General features: G+C 38.6%; 1 protein-coding gene across 9 annotated transcripts in view; it reads left to right on the top strand.

Annotated features, from left to right (window-relative positions):
* Window positions 1-23329, top strand: part of LOC148404287 (leucine-rich repeat and immunoglobulin-like domain-containing nogo receptor-interacting protein 2) — a 300384-nt gene that overhangs the window by 176316 nt on the left and 100739 nt on the right. For all 9 annotated transcript variants that reach the window (XR_015860213.1, XM_088384369.1, XM_088384377.1 and 6 more), the window contains one exon: window positions 17600-17700. The gene's annotated coding sequence lies outside the window, so the exon portion shown is untranslated. The remainder of the gene's footprint in view (window positions 1-17599; window positions 17701-23329) is intronic.

The raw sequence follows: 23329 nt of genomic DNA, 5'->3' as shown, positions 1-23329 counted from the left end.
TTGAGAGGTGGAGGGCAGTACTGCCCGGGGAACTGGTTGTCAAGTAATGGGAAGACTGAAATAATTGACATACTGTAGATACAATCCAAATTCTACATTGGCTTTGATAAAAATGAATCTAAAAGGCAAAGAAAAAGCAAAATAGTTCATCTGTTGACTGACAAAAATTCTTCACCTTTTTATGAAAAATGCTTGATACTTATCACAAAAGTACTGTAATTTATTGAATACAAAACACACCTGATTTAAAGCTGTAACAGTTACATTTATACATATATATATATATATATATATATATATATATATATATATATATATATATACACATAAATTAGCTGTTGAATTGCTTTACTTTGTTCGCTACAAGGCTCTACGTTGTAAGTTGTTATCTTAAAACCATATAAATGCTTTTTAATTTTCAAAAACAAGAGCGAATAGAGCTAGTTCCACAGTAGCTTCCCAGTAGTGATGGGAAATGAAGCTTCAAATTTGCATCATGAACCAGTTTTGTGTTTCCACTCCTCTAGAGGGCAATCTCTGTTCAACTTTCGGCTAAAATTATACTGACCTGCCATTTCTTAAATTACTTTATTGAAACCAACAGTGCCATCTAGACGTGTAAAAAAATATTGTATAACAACTGGTTCAGGAAGCAAATATGAAGCTTCATTTTGCCATCACTACTTCCTAAAAAGGTCATTTGTTGTTATGTTTGTCTTCCTCCTTCAAATCAAACTTGTGTATCAAGGCACCCCTGTACATTGTTGCAAATGTATACATTTGGCTCTGGAAGAAGTATTTACCACAGAAATTCTATATTTCACTGTTAAGAAATCATGCAACTTGATCGGTGACAAATTGTTACATAAGACCACAACAACATTCTCTGCTGCTTTGAACGTGAAGTTGCTTTCCTGTCAGTGTAGTTCAACAAAATTTGATAGACAAAATTTGGTCTAATTCAGCTATCAGGGACTTTTTGGTGTACTGATGCTTTTGTCAGTGTTGATTTGCCCAAATTGATGTCTTCTTTCTGCTAAACAATTGCTCAAAAGTCAAACTAATTGTGACAGTGTTAATTTGCCCTAAATTGATGTCTTCTTTCTGCTAAACAATTGCCCAAAAGTCAAACTAATTGTGACAAAAACACTGAATTAAGTGCCTTTCTTTTGCCGGAATGTCCTGATTGGATTGACTGCGGTGATAACCAGCTGCTTTTTAAGCAAGACATACGTAGGTGTTTCAGAAGTCATCACTCTCTGTCTCATTTACCGCCTTATCAATGTCCTTAAGTGAGGTTCCCCAAGCACTTGCAAGGGCGGGATCCTTTTATATGGATCACTGTCTATGTGTTGGTGGTGCACAGCTGATTGGCATACCTCAAATTTAGTATAAAATGTTGTCCTGGCAGCAAAACACTGGATCGACAAAAAGTTTATACAGTGAATGATGTGCAACAGAAATTAGGAATTTGTCGTCGAAAGAGAAATATTTCTACGTAAATTGTATTTGTCAAAATGTGCCGCTTTGGGTGTAAAAAAAAAAAGCTCCCTGAATGAAAGAGAAGGGAGGAAGGGAGGCTAGTTGGAAAGTGTAAAGGAAGGAATGACAAGAAAGAGTAAAGGAAGGATACAAGGAAAGCTGGATGATAGATGAAAGGAAAGAAGTAGGAAAAGCAAAAATGGAGGGAACCTTTTCCTATTTAACTGTGTTAAATGAATGTAATTGTAATAAATGTGATAAGTGTACGTGTATGCAAGTCAAGAAAAGCACTACCTTTGGTCCACCCGATGGCACAAATTACTAGTATATTTAGCCACAAAAGTGTAATACATGCGCATCAAAATGTATCATTGCAATTCAAAAATGTAGGCATCCTTCACAATTAACACATTGTCGAGATTGGGATAGAGTTGTTTTCCTGTAGTTGTTTAAGGAACTGTGCGAGCATCTTAAAGAAAAACGCAAAGAACACCCCGGTCGGCAAAGGCCAAGGGTAACTTGTCTCAACACTGCAGAAGATACTATTATGAGTGAGATACAGTGTGGAAACAGATGGACTGTGGTCATTACTCAGGAACAACAACTCAGGGAAACAGAAGCCACTTTCATTTTTTTTTTTTTTTTTTTTTTACAGGTACTGGTCAAGACACCAAGGCTTTATTTCTTCTGACCCATAGAACATACATTCAAATTGATTTCAAGGCCAGTCAAAGTTCTAAACATTCTAGAATTATTCTAAAAAGAACACCAACAATCATTTGGAAATTCATCCGCTAAATCCATTTTAAATCAGCAGCATTCATTTTGGTAGCAGGTGAAAAATTTCAAAAACCTACAGGACACAGTAAGCCTGAATTTTGTTTTGAAAAAAAAAAATCTGATGCTAGTTTGACTGAGAAACGTAATTTGGTTTTGAAGCAACAGTATTGTACTCATTAATCGCATTGACATCAAATGGTCAACCCATGATGTTTTATTTAGCAACATAACATTTTGTAAACATTTCAATAATTACTATACAAAGTATCAAAAAGCCATGTCCAAAACAGCAAGTAGTCAGCCATTTTAGTTTGAAGAGGCCATTCTGACTATTTTCAGGTGTCCTTGAATGACGACTTCATCAATCATCGTGTGCGATGGAAATCCAATGGGAAGTTCATGCACTAAACATAACAAAACAACGACACTAAATTGTGAATCATTCAAATGTTTGTCATTGTGAATCAAGCCATATATATTTGATCTGTTACCAAATTTCACAACCAGCTGTGCAGTCCTTAAAATCTAAATTTAAAATCCATATTACGAAAAATAAACTGCTGCACTTATTCTCATTGCATACGCCATGTTCTGCATACATAAAAAGAAAGTGGTAGCGCAGTAGAAGAAACTCTCCTAAAAATCCAAATAATAATGATGATAGCGCAGACCTGGGCAAATTACAGCCCGCGGGCCAAATCCGTCCCTTTGTGCGTCCCTGTCCGGCCCGCATGAGGCCAATCGTAAATTATATTTGATTACTACTTAATTTTAAAAAAATTAAATAAATAGTGTCGAGCGTGCAATACAACTGTTTTGCTTTTATTTTGAAAGGCGTCGCACTTCCGTGGAGCGTACGTGTATGTGAGCTATGCGTGAAGGTGAACAGTGCGAAGTAATGCTGCACGAGAAATGTGTCCTGACCCTCAGAAAAGAAAAGTTGACAAGGAGCGCCGTGTTTTCAACAAGACATGGACTGCCAAGTATTTCTTCACAGAAATGAAAGGTAAGGCCGTGTGCCTGATTTGTGGTACACAGGTCGCTGTGTTTAAAGAATATAATTTGAGTAGCCACTACACGACCAAGCATGAGAAAAAATACATCTGTCTGATAAACAGGGCGCATCAGAGGCTGATGCATTGCTAGCAAAACTGCAAGCAGTTAAGAATAAATTGTACTGATTAATAATTGTTTTTTTATTTGACCTATACACCACAATTTCACAGCGCTTAATATAAATATAAACAGAATGATTGTATTCTTCTAATTACCAGTACCAACTATCTAAAATAAATACTTTAGTGCATTTTACAATAGAAGAAAATTGAGCAGGTTTAATTTACCGTTGGTGTGACCCTCTGACACAACTCAGGTTTTTCATGTGGCCCCTTGTAAAAATTAATCGCCCACCCCTGTGATAGCGTGTGACGTGAGCTTACATTTTTCTTTTCCTGTTTTCCATTTTCTGCCGTGAGGTCTGAGCACTCTTTGGAATTATTATTACATTAAGATGAAAGCACGTCAGAAGCCAATGAATCATCCTAATGATGTGTCGCTGTTGTGCTAAGAGCACACAAAAAAATGAAAAAAATTGAATGCATTGACACAGGTTAACAGGGCAGTGTGGCACGAAAAAAATAATCGACTTAATGTTTTGCTTTTAAAACCTTTCTCACTGTCACCTCCCAACAGGAGGCCTAACGTCACCTGTAATAAATCAAGTACCTTGGTCAGTGGCAAAAATGCATGATATACATTTAAATAAATGTATTCTTTAAATCATGTTCGAAACAAAGATTCATTCATTCATAAATAACATATGCTTCACCACATCATAAAACCACGTCATCTTTTTTTTTTCTACGCCTTGACTGTATATTATTAAATTATATATATATGTGTATATATATATACATATATATATATATATATATATATATATATATATACATATATATATATATATATATATATATATATATATATATATATATATATATATATATATGTATGTATGTATATATATATATATATATATGTATGTATATATATATATATATATATATATATATATGTATATATATATATATATGTATATATATATATACATATATATATATATATATGTATATATATATATGTATATATATATAGTCCTTTCCAGGACTGCCCCCCACCCTTTACCAAAGATGAAATTAACCTCGATGCAAACAAACGCAAGCAGACCATGCAAATGAAATGAGCCAGAGAAAAGCGTGTTTGTTTGTTTTTAACTCATTCCAAATCATTTTGAAGAATGGCACAGATTGCGTTGCAGGAGGGTAATCAATGCCTTTCCTATTATAATGAGAAGTGGAGCAAAAGCCCCCATCGGCTTCCAGTTACGCCCCTGCCATCGATTGGTGTGTGGGTATGCGGGAGGCTGGCGTGATTTAGTTTTGTTCCAAAGCAAGCTTTTCAGCCCATTACGCGCCATTCACCTCTCTTTGGCCGTCTCCATCATCATTAACACCTGCCCGTTCATTACATTGAGTGGGCAAATAATAGGAGCCAGATTATAGAGTCCATCATTTCTCTTCCAAATTATGCAGGCTAACGATTCGTGCAGCGGAGAGAATTGTTATAAAGGGTCAGTGGGTCAAAAAGGCAAGGTTGCAGCAGCAGGTCATCATCAAGAACATGAAAAACACACATCAGTGTGTGCTTTTGTTGAGGAGCCTTCCCCCCCCCCCCCGACACCAAGTACAAAGCAAAGGACTTTGCTGGGAAATGAGGCCTTACTTCTTTTTACCTGAGAGTGTCACCTTGTGTCAAGACTCAGCAATTCGCTACATGAGGGCACGACATGCACAAGATTCGCAAACTTGCTGATTGAACGCCGGTGTTCTGTATCTAAACATTTCTTGGGTTGAAGGTGAGTTAGTTAGGTCTTTAGTTGGGTTCAGGTCTGGGCAGTTTTATTTAAAAATCGGCTTATTTCAGACTGGCAACTAGTCCAAGTTGTTCATCGTAAGACATCAAAGTGAACTTCGTTGGTAAAAAAAAAAAAAAGATACTAAATGTTAATAAGATAAATAAATGGAGGGAACAAGTGATGTGAATGGATGCCTCACAACATATAAGTTTTTGATTTAGGTACCCAGTTCAACTGGGATTAAATCTGAAACCTTAATATCCATTTCCCATAAAATAACAAAAATAATGACGAGAAGGTGAAGTTAATTTTTTTTCATGTTATCTTTTATGATATAGAATACTTAAGTGCTTTTTCGTGAAGCAACATTACACACCAGCAGGGTAACAGCAGAATAAATGAGTGCGACCTTACAAACAAATCCAAGCAACACCATTATACATCTTATTACAACATTTCTATATCATTACACAACTAAGGGCCTATTAAATTAAGCAATTTGCCGCCAGCTTTCCCTTTGGCTCAGGATGGGGGTGGGGGGAGTTCACTGCAGCTTCTACATTACCTTAAGACTGTCATCATTAATTTAGACCTCTCGTTTTTTTGAAGAGTAACTTTTTATCTCTCTCCAGTCTCCAATTTTTTATTGGAGTAGTTCTTTGTAGTCTGTCAGGAAAATGCCGGAACTTTAACCCTTCATCTATCACTTGCAGTTTGAAACCTCAAAATGGCACCAACATATGCTGGGACCATTGTCAAGTCAAGTCAAGTCAAGTTTATTTGTATAGCCCTAAATCACAAACAGTCTCAAAGACAAAAATTGACAATTATTCTCAAAGCATCCCCTGATCCTAAGCTCCCAAAAGGGCAAGGAAAAACTCAAAAAACCCCTACCAGGGGAAAATGAGAAACCTTGAGAAGGGACCACAGATGGAAGGATCCCCCTTTCAGGATCACCAGGTTGTAATGGATGCAGAGAGGGCACAAGTAATACATAATATGAAAATCAATGAAAAAATGGATGTCGGAGGTGCCCTCGATTGTCCTGGCAGTGTCTTCAAGGAGGTTGAGCTGCAGTTTCCTCATCTTGAATTGGTCCCCGAGAATCCAGCTAGCCGCTATCAACTTTTGCGCCACCTAACCCCCTCCCCAGCCAGGGAGGGGGGTGGGGAGAGAGAACAAAAACAAACTACGGCCGAATCGGCCACTACAAGTTAGTTAAAGGCCATCTCATAGAAATGTGTCTTTAAACGTGTCTTAAATGTTTCTACTGAGGTAGCAGTTCTAATATCCATTGGTAGGGCATTCCAAAGCTCTGGAGCCCGAATAGAGAATGCTCTAGAACCTGCAGACATTTTCTTGGCCCTCGGTGTAACTAAAAGACTAGCGTTTTGCGAACGAAGGTTACGAGACGGAACGTAAGGAACGACTAGGTCGACGAGATATGAAGGGGCTAAGCCATGCAGTGATTTATAGGTTAGTAGAAGAACCTTGAAGTCACATCTTAAATGGACTGGGAGCCAATATAAGTTGGCTAATATTGGGGTAATGTGATCAAATTTTCTTGTCCGTGAGAGCAGCCTCGCAGCAGCATTTTGTACTAACTGTAGACTTTTGATGAGGGACTTAGGAAGACCAGAGAATAATACATTACAGTAGTCCAGGCGCGATGTGACGAACGCATGTATAATAGTTTCCGCATCCCTGGTCGAGAGGATCGGACGAATCTTAATGCAATATTACGAAGGTGAAAAAACGCAATTCTGGTTATATTCTTAATGTGTTTTTGAAAGGAGAGCGTTTGGTCAAATATTACCCCGAGATTAGTTATGTACAGTATCACTCTGAGTGATAGTACAGTTATCTATAGTGATAGTGGTTTCCTTAAATAAGTGTTGATAACGAGTAGGACCAATTATCAAAATCTCTGTTTTATCTGGGTTATTGTAAAAAGTTTTATATCGAGTCTGGCCTTCCTGTGTGCAGTTTGCATGTTCTCCCCATGCCTTCGTGGGTTTCTTCCCACATTCCAAAAACATGATTGGTAGGCCGATTCAGCACTCTAAATTGCCCGTAGGTTTGAGTGTGAGTGTGAATGGTTATTCGTCTGTGTGTGCCCTGCGATTGGCTGGCAATCTAGTTTAGGGTGTCAGTGTTTCAAAGTTACAGTCAGTCGTCGGTCCACAAATGACAACGGCAGACAGACCGGGTAAAACAGGTGACGACAGGTGTAAATGACCAATCTGTGTTGTTTCTTAACCAAGTGAAGAACAAATTTCGTTGCACATTTGGGATCGATATGCGTAAATACTTAATACAAATAATATATATATAATATATAATATAATATATATATAGTATATATAATACATCCCCTTTAGTTGCAGTCAACATGACTTTAAAGGAGGTTTTGACCAAACCGACCTTATGTAACAGCAACGTTTTGTCGGTGCTCCACGAAAATAATGAATGCAAATAGTGTGCTGATCTTTGTTGGGCCCTCCCCAGATTGATTTCCACATTGCTAAATCAAAGAACCTTGACTGTGTTGCAATCAATACATTCCTCGTCTGAACCGCATCTCTGCTCAAATAGTTCAGAACAAAAGAACAGCAGACACATCAGGAAATGAATTAGGGTCATCTTCCACACTGACATTTTTTTCTGTAGTATATCATTCTACGGTTGGCTGGAGTTGCTTAAGATCGTCCGTGAGGAAAGGTCAAGCTTAAGAGATTGCATTTGTCACAGCTGGGATCCCCCTCTAAATGACGACGACGTCTCGTCAACCTGCAGCCAATTGAATGAAAGTGCTGACATTTTGATGTGTATTTAGCCTCAATTGACAGAAGTTTGGCGCTCATGTTAAATACCCAACATCATTGTCGCTAATGGTCTCCCCCACAGTTGGCGCCCCTGTGCTTATGTCCTTCGATGCTGATGTTGGTGCACCCATACATTTTAGAGTCCTTGCACGCTTGCTCAGGCTGGATTAGCATTCAAGTGGCATAATTGTGATAAACATAAATAGAAAATTGCACAGACCAGGATTTCCTCAGATCGAAATCATGTCCCTTATAGCTGTGGATAAAAGGAAGTGAAGTTGCAGCTGCACATTGATGTCAGAAGTGGGATTTAGTTCAAACAACGACCTGAACACCTTAGCAAATGATTAACATGTTCCTCTGTACCATCACTGGACATTTGGAATAAAACATACTATAAGAGCTCCAGCTTACAGTTATGGTAAACAATGATATAACTACATAACTTTGACCGGTCCGCAATGTATGCTTTCTGTCCTTGTATAGTATGTGTGGTTATTGTTGAAATTGATACATTTTCAGCATGTAGCCAAAGGCATTCTGTCGCTCGAGGCAATAAAAACATTGATTTCCAGCAAGGACAACGGGCAAATGAACAAGTGCGAACACCTCCTGTGTCATAATGATAAAGCCCTTTCTCCTAAGTGACATTTAGTGCATCCGACAGAATTGAACCAACCCTGCTCACTTATTTTCCCTGTCAACACACAGTTATAACCTTGAGTCACGCAGGCTGTTGTCAATTAAAAGGGACAGAAGTATCTGGTCAAATCTAAATTATCTATCAGCAAAGGCCTTTGTCGCACTGACCTCCTCAGTCCATAGCCCATGTATTATTTGCTATCCTTTTTAATTGCTAATGAACCGTCCCATTAGGATTTAGTAACAAAAATGAAATCCTCACATTTATTGAATTATTAGACCTTTGCCAGTATATTTCATCTTTTCCTTCAAATTTCTGTTTAAGCAAAAATACAAGCACATTTGTCGATGTTAACATTCATCAAGTTGAATATGAAAAACATGGCTACCAGAAGAACGAGTGCAACAAAAAATTTGCGTTCGTATGCCATTTACCATATGGCGGTAAGACCAAGACTAACTCATGACACCATATAAACACATTACACTGTGACACACATGCAACTCATACACTGTTTTTGTTACTTTGGCTATTAAGTACAGGTATCACATGCTATATAACACATGTCGGATTTATCAAAGGAATTCTCATTGTCGGCAGACCAGTATCCCATTAGCACCATGGCCAGCACCCATGAAATTGAAGTTTCAATAGACTGACTCTGAAGACGTGATGAAAAAAATAGAAAATTGTGAGGTGTGGACACGTTGATGGTCACTTTGCTCAGCTCTTGATGACGAGCCCTCATAGTGAGTACATGGTTAAATTAATCGCTTGTTTGTCAACATTCAGAATCCTGCATGACGATTTAATGCTGGTCTTATAAGCACATAGTGAAGTATAGTGGCAGATACCAATAGTTGAATAGATGAAATCCAAAGATAAGGTCTATGTCAGAGTAGACCCAAGGTCACATATCTACCGACTATTAGTCGTGCTGGTAGTGTTGGTGGTAATGACGATGGAAGGTATGGTGTTGTCAGTAGAGTAGTAACAGTGGTATTTGTGGTATTACTCTATGTAGTTGTGTGATGGTGATGGTAGGTGCAGTACCAGAGCCACTATTGTTGTTAGTAGTGATAGTAGAAGTCATAATGGTCGTAGTAGTCACATGGTAAGAGTAATGGTCGCAGCGGTAGTTTGTAGTATTGATGGTGGTCAGCATGATTTTGGTACAGTTGCAGTAATAGTTATAGTAGTGGTCATAGTGATTAACTCACAATTTAAAGAGTGTAATATTTAATGGCTGCTCTTTATTCCAATCCAGCACGCTCTTATTTCTTCCGTCACAGGCTTACATAACATCCAGAGGATTCATAAGCACTATAATAGGCATACTCTTTTCTTTCAGAGCACTTCAATCACTGCGACTTTGTCTCAGGGGCTCGCCATACATGAGTCAGTGTTTCAGTTTACCCTGCAATCACTTGTGAGCTTGGCCAGGCTCTTCGAAGCCACCTCGTGATGCACCCGTGCTATTTCCATAATTCTGACTCAACACAATCCCCTTTTTGATCGCACGCAATCCCTCTTTAGCACCTGGCCGCTGACCATTTCCTGCCAACAGCACGTCCAGTTGGCTTGGATAAACCGCGAGACGTGATGAGTCTGCTCCACATTTCCAAGAGATGGACAAATTGGGCTAAGACATGGGCTGTTGAGAGCGGAAGGAAAGTTAATCCTGAAATGACAGTTTCTTTCTTTCTTGCATTCCCTCTTTCTTTCTTTCTTGTGTTCCCTCTTTCTTGCCTTCCCTCTTTCTTGCATTCCCTCTTCCTTTCGCTCATTCTTTCTTGCTTTCTCTCATTCTTTCTTGCTTTCCCTCATTCTTTCTGTTCATGCATCATTGCTGATGTTTTCCCCAAGCTTGTTTTAGCCTTATTTGCACATCACTGTTTACTGTGGCGGCCCCATTGTGGAAGAAGTGTCCAATTAAGTCTGGATTTGTTGGCATATGCTATCACATCGAGATTCCTGATGTCAATCCTAATCTGTTCATTGCTTGTATGACAGGGGCTTTCAGCTTTGGGTGCAAGTATTTTTTAATCACTTAATCACCCTCTGCCATATATAATGCATGTGTGCATAAATTAAAAAAAAAAGAGAGGGAAAAAATGCATGACACGAAAGCAAAACATGTAGGCACTGCGTCCTAATGAAAAGAGATAAAATATTAACATGATCCTCGCCGTGTACTAATATATAGTAACAAGATAGCAACATGAAGAGAGAAACTGCTAAAGCAGATCAATTAGGATTTTTATCTCCTGTAGTCTGGGGCTGTGTCCAAATGTCCACTCTTATCCCCTAACGGCCTAACCCCTCATTCACTAAATAGTCCCCCACCATTTATAGCACTATACAGTCGGTCCTTCAATATGTTTGCCGATTGAGACACCCACCCCTCTACTTGATTCTCATCCCATGTCACGTAACTACCGTACCCGCTATGATGCATGATCACATTTGGATACCCCTATAAAATAGCTTAACCACTTAATAGCACACAAAACAGGAAATAGTGTACACATTCGAACACAGCCTGACCTGTAGTCAAGTGCTATGTCGACGGAGAATTGATGCAACTCTAACATACTAACAGTGTGTAGAAGAAATGAAAATTGTGTTCTAGTGTGCATGCCCACAGACGCAGATTCAACGTGTCCTTGAGCAAAACATTAGCCACGCTAAATGTTCATGACGAGCTACTTGAAGAGCCTTTCTTATTGTCTTTTATTAAAAGCAATCAAATGCGACCCTGAGGGCTAACAATATGATTGTGTTTAATCAGCCATCCAGCTCACGCTGATATTGCTCTATTGATCGCTGATGTGAGTTATGACATTGACTTGACTCTCTGCATTTACGAAACATCCTTTTACTATAATCTTTAGTCATTACAGCAGGGGTACACCGACTTTATTGAGAGTGAGAGCTGCTTCTTGTGTACTGATGAGTGCAAAAGGATATCAATCTGATACATGAGTTAACAAATTTGTTCAAAATGTCTTTAATAATATTAGTATTTTACTCTCAATAATCAATTATATTCATTTTCAGATACTGATCATGTTTAATGATAAATAATATTTACAACACTCTTTTGCATAGTGTAAATCTCTGCCAGTGTTTGGCACCACCTTGGTGACCTCTGCTTCACAATATTTGCATCCTGTACTTGAATATTATTAAAAAGACCACTCCTACTAACACGTTTTCGCATAGTGTAAATCTCTGCCAGTGTTCATATTTTTATTTATTTTTAAGATAATTTCCATAATATTCCTAGAAAATCTCAATGTCTTATCACTGGTGAGTTATTTTTAGAACAGTACCATAGGCAACTCATGTTGTTCTCACGGGCTACCTAGTGCCAATGACTACTCCTACTACCACTGGCAGTACTACTCCTATTTCTATTACGAGTATTACTACCACTATCACCAGGGCGACTGCATACACCATCATTACTACAATCACCAGTGCGAGTACTACCACCACGATAAATATCAGAACCACCACCATATTATTACCAATACCACCATGACTACCATCACAAGCAACACCACCACTGCTCATACCACTACTACCACCGCTCCGACTCCCACCTACTACTATTACCACCACCTTTTGCTACTAATACCGCCACAATTACTACTACTCTCAGTAATAGTGGTAGTCGTGTAGCTACGGTATTATTGCCATGACTACCACCATTACTTCTGCCAGGACCTCTTCTACAACATTGTCACAAAAATATTATTAATAATCATTTAATATTGCCAATTTGCTACTACTACCACTAGTACTTCTGCCAGTAGCTCTTCTACAACATTGCCACAAAAATTTAATTAATAATTATTTGATATTGCCAATTTGCTGGAACCGCTCATTACAGTGCTTCAAATGTAATTGTCTGTGATACAGTATTACATTTTTGACTGGTTGGGAGCACGGGGCGAAAACACAATGCTGATATCGCTGAATTACATATGTCCAATATGCATGTATTTTTTGCTCTCCATTGTGTTGGATGGAGGAGAAGGTCACGTCAGAGATCCGTGGGGTTACTCAGTTCGAGCGACTGCTGCTACCCCATCGGCAATTACACTCCATGTCTGATTTATTCTCATAGTTCTTCAAGCTCTGATTGAGACTGGACTCGGAGCTCAAGCTATATTTTTAGAGGAGTGGAACAGAAAGTACACTCGCTTGTAGTTGTAGTCTGCATATCTTGTCATACAGTATACTGTTAACCACATTTTTTCCTGATTTTAATTGAAACTTTTTTGCTGTCTACACTATTAATTTTTGTACTATACCAGTTTTGACCAGTAGAAAGCACAATAGGTTTTCCTTGTGTAAATGTGCTTTATAAATTAAAATTAATGGAAATGAAATTCCATCCATCCAGCCATTTTCTGTACCGCTTTGTCCCCACGGGAGTCATGGGTGTGCTGGAGCTTATCCCAGCCGTCATTGGGCAGTAGGCAGGGGACACCCTGAACCGGTTACCAGCCAATCGCAGGGCACACAGAGACGAACAACGACATGGATCATGGCCAATCAAGGCGGCGCTTCTCATTTTCTTTAAACGTGGCAGTTGCACATGAGAGTCTTGCCAGGGCGGAAGCACATTTGAGTTGGGGACTGAGGGACTGCAAAATAATCGTTCCAATCTAAATTTACTTTGTAGGATACCCTGAATCTTCGTTCAAGTGTACCTGGTGAAATAACCACTGTGGCTTACTGCTGTCGCAGCACACTGTCGGTGTTGCTTTGTTTTGTGCTTCACAGCTGAGAAATCATTAATCTTGCCTTGTCCCTGTTTCTTTGACTTTCTTTGACTTTGTCATTATTTCTGTAGTTCTAATTTAGATTGGTGCCAGCATTTCTTGTATTGTTTTACTTTTCTTTCTTGTCACCTTTTTTAACCTTTGTCCCCCCTTCCCCTCACTGTTTTATCCAAAGTTTACACTGCCGCCTGCAAGGAAAAGTTTGTCCCGGCTCCTGTCTGACATTTACACGACCTTTTGAACCAAATTCCCCGTCTCTCCTTACCCTCGCTGTCGTTTCCCCCCCCTCCTTTTGCGTACGAAACACACACCGCCATGTGTTGAATTAGCTTCTTGTCTAGTCTGTTTGAAGCGACACAGATAAAGAAAAGGAAATCACAAAGGGCTTTTTAATTCTGTTCATAAAGCCTCTCTCACTCGAGGCTTAGTTCCAATAATGCTAAATTCATGCTGCAGTGAATGTCGTCCTTGCCGTATTGAATTCAAAGTTCAATTCATGATTCTAAAATGGCAGCCTTTCATGGTAGCATACTCATTGCTTGTCTGTGGGAAAGGAAGTATATACTTTTTCAACCCCCCCACACACATTCCCAATTGCGTCATCAATTGTCTCCTTTTTCACAAAATACAACCTCATCACTTTATTTAATTTTTGGGAGACTGCATTTGCATTCAACCCACAAGGTAGAACGTGACTGGCGTGATGTTACGCAATTTGTGAGTGGAGCGCTCTTAAGAAATTTACGACCCATCGAAGGTGTTTGAAGTGTATATTTTGGAGGGGGGGAGGGGTACCTTTTCCAGTGTGCGTTCATGAGAGGTTAGTGGCATTGCAATTTAATGTGTAGTGCTCATTTGATGGCCAAGCGCTTTAAGTTATTTGTGCTGTTTGCTGAATTTATGTTTCAAAACTTCAGATTACGCTCACTCACCCCTGTCAATGACTACCATCTATAATATTTAAGAACATTAATACAATAATTAATGCATGCCATGACTTAAACAACAAAAGACGTTACAGGAGCAAGACAGTTCCTCTTCATGAGCTCAGCTTTCCAGAAAGCTTGAATTGTGCCTCGTAAGAATGTCTCTTTGTTGATGCTATTTTAGAGAGTCCTCAAGCTGTTGTTTTTTGCACAAACCATATATATTTATTAATTTTGATGGAGGTACATAGTGTACGTATTACATATGGTCTACATACTTTACGTAAAACGTAATGTCCTCTGATTAGGTCATTGGGTCTCTATATTACATCCCTATGGTGGCAGCCACACAACAACATTTATAGATTTTAGAATTCGGTCTACACAAAAGGCACGCCTTATTAAAAGGTGTACCTTTGGTTTTTAAGAAAATTAAAGACTTTTAAGTGTGCCTAATACGGTATTAACAAATACATCATGTAGTAGCTAAGCCCTCTCATGCCAATTTCAGAGACTTGTACTGTACTTTGATCCTGTTGACCATGTCTTCCTCTACCTGAGCCATTTATGAGGCCCAGATTCCCATCCTCCGGGAAGCCTCATTAAGCCTATTTTTCAATTAAGCTGCCTCACAAACTGCTGTGTGGCACTGTGCTCAAATCACTCCTGGCACTGGATCAGCAGCTGCCTTTGTGAAGAACCGTATAGAAGATTATGTCGATTATGTGGAATTCTTTGATTAATTGTGACCGAAAGCAATTGAGGAAAAATGACTAGCACTAATTAGCTGCAAGCAGCAGAGATGTTGTTGATTCAACTTAACATTTGATCCACAACAATAAAATACTTTTGTTATAGGAAAATGCCAAATCAATATTTCAACATCAGTTGTTGTGTTTTCAAGAGCGAAATGATAGCCGAACAACACTGAAACTTACAAATGTAACATTTTGAAAGGTTCCAACCAAGGGCACGTTCGAAAATTTGCCGCTCATTACAGTGAGTGTGTTCAGAGAGGTAAAGTTGCTCTCCACTCCCATTAATTTCCGATTGCAACCAGCTTTGTCGTACTGTGTCCCCAATTTGATCGTCTTGTGCACGCACCAGTACTCTGTTTTGGCGCACTCTGAATTACCAAATAGCAAATTTGAGCAACACTCAGTTTCCTTAACTGTCACTGTGAACCCCTGTGTGCTCAGAGTGTATTTCCAAATGCGCCCCAAATACTTTATAGTGACTCAAATCCTTTTTTTCTGGGGAGGTTTATCAATACAGATAAGCTTTGATTTTACGCAAACTTTGGGGTCCAGGATTTGGGAATCACGTTAACCCACAAAGTGTTATTTAGAAAGTCTTGGAAGAAATCGAGAAATTGCAGTGGGAAACTACGTATACTAAGATTCATGTGTTTGCATTTGGGGAATAACATTATTGTTTTGGGTAAAAATTAATATGAAATAATTTACCATGTAGTTTTTGTCGTTACCCTGCCTCTGCTTACTGCAGGTGGGTTTGTTCTATTGTGGTAATGCTTTATGTTATTGCTGCGGTCACTTTAAGAGTGATTCACAACGGGTTGACGGGAGTGAGGAACACGGAAGGAGAAAAAGAACGACATGACGTTGTGTTGTCAAAAGTAGAAACTGCCTCTTGTTTTTTCGCACTCCAATTTCTACAATATCGTCCACTTAAACTCTGACAAAAAAATTGGGGACCATGACCAAACCGCATTAGACAGAAAGTCTCGTAGAATCAAAGCTTAGCTGTAGTTTGTCTTCTTTTTATGAAAAAAAAAACCTGACAAACGTAACAATGACAGAAGAGTCAAACGCAAACATTTCATAAAATATAATCATTTAAAATCATTTATATTTATTTCCCTTTTAGGGAAGTGCAAACTATAAAGTCCAAAATTTGTCAAACGATGGAGACAAATGAACGTAATAAATACTTATTGCAAGTCACATTGACCCAGGATCATTAGTCATTAGTCATCATTCTTCCTCTACTTTTTCCATCTAATCAAACTTTCTGAGACTTAGGGTGTTTGTCCAGGTGTTTGCGGACAAGTTCCCCAGACAAAATCAATAAGGGCATTGACAGGTTTGCAGATGATAATCTCAGAGACATCAGAGGCGGAAAAAAATGTCTAAGGCGGCAGGGACATGTCAAATGTTATTTCCTCAGAGTTTTGTCAACATCACGTGTCGCTATGTCATCGCTGTGTCGCCGGTTATTCTTCAGTCACAAATTCCACTGATAATGCCGACCATTCAGCCAAGTGTTATTGCTTAAAACACCTTTTCGGATAGGCGGTCAAGGAAATAACCCTTTTGTGGACTTCAAGGGAAAATATAAATCAAATTAACTGTTACAAATTTAATATTTAACGACCTATGAACAATTCAATTTAGGAATAGCCTCTAAGAACGCATCGTGTTTGCATATCTTGGTGAGTTTTGAAAGAAAAAAGACAGAAATGGCTGCAGGGAGGTTGCTCATTTCTTGCTCTTTTAAGTCAGCCATTTGAAGGCGAATTGTTTTCTGGTCTTCTGGGCCTAAGTAGAGATGCCCATATACATTTTGGGACTGTTGATCCCCGTTATTCTGACATATAAGCAATGTCTCTACAATGATTTTGAATGGACAAATTGTGATTGGTCCCTCCTGTAACTCCTACTCAGACATGGAGGGAGAGATTGTGGCCATATTCCTCATTAAAAGTGGGCGTATTTCAAGGCGTTAGTTGTTTCATTCTCCAAAATGAATGGATAAAATATAAAATGCCAACTTTTTTCATTTTCCTGATCAAAAATTACCTAAACTGAGCTTGTTAGTGATAAATGACCACCGCTGGATGATCAATTTTACTTTTAAGAAATGGTTCATCATATAGCAAGTATTCCCTCAATGATATTCTTGGGTGTATCACAGAGAAAAAAACAACAACTGGAGGTTCAAGAGTAAAGACAGTGCTGTTTCAGGAGCTTCCCCACCTGCTTGTCATTCCATATTCCAAAGTTGGCACAATGAGCTGATGCCGTTTTGCCGTTTAGGCGGATAAAGAAACGAATCGGGCATGCGATAATTGCACGTTTGTCATCCACTCTCGCTTGGACTGACATTTCTTCCAGGATTGTTTTATTCCGGATGGCGGCGCATTTGCGGCGGCTCGGTTGGTCCAAGTGGGCGACCTCTCTCACCACGTCACTTCTTATTGGTCTGTATTTCAGCCCGCGGTCAGCAACCTGCGAGGTGCATCCCACGCAAGCCCTGGTCTTGGATCGACATCTCTAAAAGTCGACCTGAATTCTGACGTCGGGTAGCCTTGCAGGTACGCCATTTTGTGGTTCCTGGTTGTTTGACTCAATCACAAGAGGCTAAAGTTTATTCTATTGATATGACAATGATGTAAATATGCACATCACAAGACTCTTTTGTTAAATTAATGTAAGGTTACAAGGAAGGTTTATTCTAGCGTTTCAAATTAAGATTTCAAACCAGGTTTAATTGGGGTGTTATGGTTTGAGAAAAGTCTTGTGTTGCATTTGAAATTAACTATTCATGTAAAGGTTCAGACTGGGTAAGAAAGCTTTCAAGCCAAGTTTAAGATTTGAAAGTTGAATTGCAAGGCGGTGAAGGAGTTGACACTAGTTGTGTGAGGATACTGCATATTTTGGTATCAATCCAAAAACGAGTAAATACAGGGCCATTAATGAATAGTTATGCATCATCAAATTGCTAAATTGCACTTCAATTTTATGACCTCTAAGTGTTTTTGTTAAGTTTCATTTAATATCAACAGTTTTTAACATTTACAAGTTAAAGGACAGAGATTGGAGGTAAGTAGAAAATACTGCTTTTCCACCATTCGCTGTGAACGGATTTTCTTTTCAAGGAGCTTAAGGCGATAACCCTGAATTTGTTTTTTTTCCAGCTCTATTCACAAAACCACTCTACAAAATTTTTATTAAAAAATTCCCCTTCACTGCTCTTCTTTTGGGGATTTTTTAAAACATAAATAACTAGGTTGTTTATGATAATCACAAATATTTTAAAACATTTAAGAAATCAATTGTTAATCTGTGTTCAGGGTATCCCCTGCAAAAAATAAAACATTTCTCTCATTCAGTGAACTTTGTTGCTCTTTCTGATAAAAAACAAATAAAGTACTGGTGAAAAATTAATGAATACATTACAGACAATTAAACAATCGCCAGAGGCTTTGAGTTTACAAAAAACAAGCCAGCCCGTGCAAAGTTTTTTTTTTTTTTTTGACAGAGTCCAGCAAACTCCTGAGTATTTCTGCGAATGCATGCGTGTGTGTTTGTGGGCCGGCCTCTTCGAAGTGGTGGATTGTTTGCAAATTCTCATGGCTGTCGGAAGACCGTACTACTCAAAAGGGGAGGGGGTGGAGAGTGGGGGAGTGAGGGGAGGTGGTTGGGGGTACTTGTGCCTGAGGCAGAAACGGTGAGTCCGGCAATCTGGCCGTCGCCCATTTGAAGAAACTGTAGTAGCGCATAAAAGAGCAAAATTGAAACTACTGCACTGCACCAGTATCGATATGATTGACATTTGGATCGATCCGTCTATCATTATTTGATGACATGGTGAAAGTCTAAACAAGGTTTTCAGTCCCATTAGCATTACAAACCATAGTTAGGATTTTGAATTAGGGTTCCAAGGCAAGGTTAAAGAAGAGGGACTGATGCACAACTTTCACACCGAGACTCGTATATACTGTAGAACAGGGATGCCAAATTTATTTTTATCGCGGGCCACGTTGTACTCATAGTTTCCATCGGAGGGTCATTATGACATGAAGTCAATGCAGGCTTTGTCTTTGCTGGCCACATAAAATGATGTGTCTGGCCGTATCTGGCCCCCGGGCCTTGTGTTTGACACCTATGCTTGAGAAGGAAAAGGTCTTTCCAAATAGCCTTCCATCGTGTTGTTGTTGCACCACTAAAACAATTATTATTAACAAAGTCCTCATGTGTTGTAACTGGACGTTTCAAATCACTTTAATCTATGCTAATATATTTTTTATTCACCACAAATCCCTCATGAGATTTTCTTTTTTCTTTTTTCCACTCTAATGCCGCCTTTGGCATAAACAGTGTGACTAGGAATAGGACTCAGTGACTCACAGATTAGTTTGATGCTCAGAATGCTAACTTGGAATGCTCAAACGGGGACAGAAAGGAAGGGAATAACAGTGTCGACATACATACACAATCTGCATAAAACAGACACAACATTAGTTACGCCTACACAATTGTATGCTCACATTTTGGATTTTACATTTAAATGTACATTTTGGTCAGTTTGCGTGAGTGTAAAATAAATTGCCTGAAACTTTGTGTTTTAAAACCAAGCAAATGTTAGTGTTTTAAATTAACATTTCAAGCCAGTGATATGGGGGTGTCAAATTTCAAGAAAGCTAAAGAGTTTTTCATAAGTTTCAAGATAGGGTCAGGGTTTCAAGTTAATGTTAGAATTCGGAATTAGGGTTTCAAGAATAGGTTAAGGATTAAAATCAATGTTTAGGATTTGAGATTATGGTTCTAAGAGAGTGTTTAGTATATTTCCAAGCTAAGTTTACGTCAGCAACAAAAATATTTCAAAAGAAGCTTTCAAACCAATGAGATTAGGGATTTAAATGTAGGTTCTATGCCTGCGATAGGGTTTCAAGTGAAGCTTCCAATTTAAGTTGAGGGTTTGAAGACAGATTTGAGGATTAAAGGAAAATTGGGGTTCAAACCAGGGTTAGGATTTCAAGCATAGATTATGGTTTTCAAAAAGGCCTGAGGGTTTTATGCAGATGTTTGCATTTCTAATTGGGGTATTAAGCAAATTTAACGATCTCAGGCCATTTGTAGGATTTCACATTCACATTTTAAATGTTTGTGGTGCATTGATGTGATTCATAATGGATCAATTCACACATTTTTGTTGAAAGTCATGGAAACAGACACACACGTGTACACACACACACGCACACGCAAACGTGCACACAAAGCTCATCCAAAGGACTTTGTCACCCTGCTCACTGCCGTTACCGTCACGCCAACGGATATTCTTGCATCTGGCAAAGCTGCCCTCCCCTGTCAAGGCCACACTTGAGTCAGACACATAAAAGACATCCAGGTTGCTCATGCGCTCATGACGTCAAGCTTTCTCGTCAACCATTGGTGTTTTGTAAATGGCTTCATGGATGATAATGATGATCTCGTGCAGAAACATTTGTATATTGGTCATTGTAATTTATTTTTTTAAGAATTATTTATACTTACTCTTCAAAAGTTGTCCTGAAATTTACATTCTGAAATAAATATTTTCCAAACTTTTACAAACTTGAAAGGAGAACATCAACAACAGCTGATGGTTGTGTTTTTATGGCAACATTTTTGCAACAGCGCTGCAGTCCTGTGGTTGTAAGGCGCTTGTTGTTTTTCAGACAGAAGGAATTTTTTGCAACATTTCCGTTGGACTGTCTTCGGTGATATGATTAGTGTCGTAGCAATTCAAAGAGAATCGTCAATGTGACGGTAAAAAGGCCACATTTGAATTGCGTCATCCACATGCATACAAAAAGGTTTATGAAAGATGCTTGTTGTGAAGATTGTCTTTGACCCACACATTTCTTTTTTTATATTAAGCCTTTCTGGCTGTGTTTAAAGTGGGGGAAAGGATCTCATCTGGAGCACATGGGGGAGATTAAGAAGGAGGTGAAGAGATTTCTGTCATTCTCCACAGGAAGTGTCCAGAAAAACACCGGACCCCCGGTGCTGGATTCCTTATTTGGCCAGGTGGGGGGCATAGCAACATCACCGGGGGGATGAACATAAAACTGTCTCCCAGTGAGCACTGAAAGTTTTATTGATAGCTGTGACTCAAAATGTACACTGCCTCATAGAGCGCTTATAAAAACAGAGTGGATATCTGTATGCTGCATTGATTCCATATAGTAATCTGTTTCTGTAAAATTCAAAATGGAGAAAAAAAATCCAAAATGTGTTTGATCTTTAATTTCGAACAATATTTAGTTTTATTGTGTCAAAATCCACAATTTAAGAATACCTCACAAATAAAATATTGTAAAATATTTGAAAAAAAGAAAATCTTTTTTCAGTAACCTCAACAGTTTATGCTGGCGGCAAAGTGAAAATTGCAATTGATTTAGTGCTCCTTAACTCCACCAGGGTAATCTCAAATAAATGAAACGTATTTGGATTTCCTACTTTAGTTAGTTACTTAGTTACTTAGTTACTGATTGATTGTTTACCATATTTATTATTATTAAAATATTTTAAAGCATACAGGCTTGTAGTTTATTTAAAAAGTCCTGTGGGCTAAGTTCAGTGTAACAAATTAAATAAAATGTAGACTTCATGTTGTTTTTTGCTACAAAACAATGTGACTTGATGCAACAGTGAAATTGATTAAGAATTAACGATTTGGCATTTCCAATGAAATATAGTTACTTTTTCATTTATTATTGTTTAAAATTAGATTTGAACACTGCCCTGCAATTTGCTGGCAACCAGTTCAGGGTGTCCCCCGCCTACTGCCCGATGACTGCTGGGATAGGCTCCAGCACGCCCGCGACCCTCGTGGGGACAAGCAGTATAGAAGATGAATGGATAGACGGATAGATTTGAACACAATAACAGTGATTATTCTGTTAGTTGTGATTTTTTTTCTTTAGGGATCAGTTGCACTCAAAGGCCGAGCACTTGAATGCATTAGAATGAAAAAGAAAAAAAAAAACTGTTCTCGGTAAAGCTCATAATTGCCTTTCAGTCACATTCAATCCAAACAAACACTTTAGTGCCAGATGCTCAATTCATGTGCAACAAAAACAACACCACCAATTCATGACGAGTGGACTTAAAACACTAAGAAGTCAGTGATCAAAACTCTGCTGCCAATTAGCTTCTCTGTGACATCTAAAAACATGATTTCCACAATAAAGGAATGGATCAGCAGCTCAATGCAAATAGACAAATAAAATGACAGATTTTAGTGGGGGGAAATATGCTGGAGGCAAAACTCGACTAATGATGTCTGTAATTAAAAAGGATTGTCACTGAACGCACCACGGGCTGCTCTTCCATCTGTTCATTATTGACGGAGTAGCTCGTTGAGATATTTTTACTATTTGAGCATTTTGATGTGCTAACCGAGCTAGCCTAGTCGAGTTTCAAAGGAGGGTATCAGTAGGGTCTCATAGAAGGGCTTTAAACAAGGTTTTGGCAATTAGGGTTTTAAGCCAGATTTCGAGTTTCAAAGTGATGTTTTAAGCCAGGTTTTGGGGATGAACGGAGGCTTACAAAAAAGGTTTAGACTTTTAAATTTGGTTTTGAAATTGTGTTCCCAAGTGAGCATTTTTTTCAAAGGGTTTCAAACCAGGGTTAGGGTTAGGGTTAGGGTTCAAACTGTGGCATGTTTATTTATTTATTTATTTATTTATTTTAATAAACTTTATATCAAACACTACTTCAGAACCTGAACCAAGTTATCTTGAGACCTCATTTTAACACACTAACTCAATTTTGAAACCATAGATGAGATCCTCACCGAGTCTTACAAACTTAGCTTTGAGACCCTAACCCTGGTTTGAAACCCTATCCGAAATCTTACTTTGAAACCACAACTCTGGCTTGAAACCTCACTTCTAAACCTTTGAAACATTTTTGGCCTGATATACTTGATTGCTTGATAGCTGTGTTGCACCATCCTAGTGCCATGGCGTCTTTCTTTGATATCCCATCATGCTACCATGGAAACACAACACTACCACACACACAACAGTCCAAGATGAACACAGCTCCTTAACGCTATGATATATATGAGGGGTGAGTGGGCGGCGGGGTCTTTCTTCCGTAATGATGGATGCAATTGAGTGTGAGCAACCTCCTTTGCCGTTTAATGGTTTGTAATCAACAGAGGGGGCCTCA

This window comes from Syngnathus floridae, chromosome 1, assembly GCF_059516105.1.
Source record: "Syngnathus floridae isolate MCC-2025c chromosome 1, RoL_Sflo_1.0, whole genome shotgun sequence".
Classification (NCBI taxonomy): Eukaryota; Metazoa; Chordata; class Actinopteri; order Syngnathiformes; family Syngnathidae; genus Syngnathus; species Syngnathus floridae.
This window is presented reverse-complemented; position numbering and strand designations above follow the sequence as displayed.